At 37.0% G+C, this 2,043-nt stretch overlaps 1 protein-coding gene and 1 pseudogene across 8 annotated transcripts in view; one reads left to right on the top strand and one right to left on the bottom strand.

Annotated features, from left to right (window-relative positions):
• LOC116088234 (glutathione S-transferase A6) overlaps positions 1–2,043 on the top strand; it is a 34,378-nt gene that overhangs the window by 28,765 nt on the left and 3,570 nt on the right. The gene's annotated exons all lie outside the window — the stretch shown is intronic.
• Positions 698–1,831, bottom strand: LOC116088914 (annotated as a pseudogene).

Below are 2,043 nucleotides of genomic sequence, written 5' to 3'. Positions count from 1 at the left end.
AAAAATTGATTATGACGCATGGTAGCGGTAGTTTGCATGTGTGGGTGAAACATGCCTTTGTCTTTCTCAGTCTTGTTTATTTTGCTTAACACAGTGATCTCCAGTTTCATTCATTCTCCCACAATTGTCATAATTCAGTCCTTTATAAGTGAATGAAATTCAACTGTGTGTCTATACCATATCGTTGTATTATGTTTTGTATTAATTCGATTTGTATATGCTGAGCCAACATTGCATCTCTAGAATGAAACATAATATATGATCCTAATATGTTCTTAAATGAGATTTTTAATTGACATACTTTATAAACACAACTACAGAACATTTTTTTTCCACTAAGACTTTCCTGGAGGACATGACTAACCTTGTCACCCCCTGCTCCCACCCTATCCAAAGGGTTAGCACGTAAGAATTCTATAAAGCAGATATGAATATTTTAAATGATTGGAGCCTTTACCTAGTAAAGAACACTTTCAATTTTAAATTATCATAAAAATGCTTAAGCAAAAAAGGAAGGAAGGAAGAGAGAAGCAAAGGCACCATGAGGGACTTCAGATTGAAAAGATAGTTCACATTTTATGTCATACATTTGACTTTAGGTAGATTAGCAAGATAGAAACAGGATTACTATCACACAGAACATTAGCACCTATTCTATCCACACCCCTCCATCAGCCCCCTAATGCCTCCAACTCAGTTACTTCCCAGCTTGTCAGATCTGCCAATGAAGGAGCACATAGATACTGTCTTTGCTCTGGTCTCTACTTTGAGGCTGCTATGTCTGCGCGTTAACTTAGTGAAGAAGATGGCTAAGATCTGCCAGATTGTCAATGAAATCAAACACTTGACTGATACCATGTGTGTGGAGGGACAGTTGAGATTCATTCCTTTCAGAGATTCTTCATATATTTTACAAACACCTTCTGTGAACTCATTCACAGACTCATAGTCAGCCTAAGTCTTGCTGTCTGGCATCTTGGTAGGCTGCTCCAGCAAAAATGCTGTGAGACATTGCACCAAATGCTTTGTTGCACAGCTTTTATGGACAATTTTTTTGTGTCTGTGTTTATTAAGAAATTGCACTATAGGAATTGTGGGTCATCTCTTCATCATTTGCTTATTTGGTTTCTGGTAGTGTCCTTATTTGGTTTTGATATAGGGATAATGGTCTAAGTAAGACTGTCTCCTGTAGGCTCAAATATCAGTTCCCAGTTGGTGACACTTTTTGGTGAAGCTTAAGAGGTATGACCATACTATAGTGGCCTTGGGGCAGTTATAGTCTCCCCCACATCCAGTTTGCTCCTTCTGCTTCATTCTTGGGGTTCAAGATCTGAGCTCTCAGCTTCCTGCTTCTGCCACCATGCCTGCAATGTGGTACATGTCTCCCACCATAATAGACTCTTATCCTTCTGGAACTGTAAGGTGAAATAAACTGTTTCCTCTATAAGTTGCCTTTGATCATGGTGTGTTATCACAGCACTAGAAGAGTAACTACTACAGAAGTGTAATACTAACTAAATTTGTAAGATCAGTGTGCTAAGGTTTCTTGTCTTCTGTTTCTTGAATCAGTTTGGAAAGTGTTAGTGTTTGGCCATCTTTAAAGGTTTGGTAGAATTGAGCAGCAGGAGGAATGCAGTCCTGGGATTGCTTTGCTGGCAGTCTCTGAATTGTCTTTGTCTTTTGTGGATCCTTTAAGTTGTTTACACTCTCTGGTTTGATTTTGGAAGATAGCAGTCTAGTTACTTATCTATTGTTTCCTAGATTTACCTAATCTTTGGAATATATTTTCAGTATATTCTCTAATAATCTTTGGAATTTCCTTGGAAGCCATTGTATTGTCCCCCTTTTCATCTTTAATGCTGTTTGTTTGGGTCTTTCTCTTTTCTTTCTTTTTTTTTATTTTTTCTTTTTATTTATTTATTATTTTTTTTTAATTTTTTATTTTTTTGACTTGAGTGAGTGACTTTATTCTCAACCCACACAGAACAGGTTACATTCATTTAAGAAATGGTGTAGGTATTAAGATGGTCTATCCATAAAGTC

Source organism: Mastomys coucha, unplaced genomic scaffold (assembly GCF_008632895.1).
Source record: "Mastomys coucha isolate ucsf_1 unplaced genomic scaffold, UCSF_Mcou_1 pScaffold14, whole genome shotgun sequence".
Taxonomy (NCBI): domain Eukaryota; kingdom Metazoa; phylum Chordata; class Mammalia; order Rodentia; family Muridae; genus Mastomys; species Mastomys coucha.
This window is presented reverse-complemented; position numbering and strand designations above follow the sequence as displayed.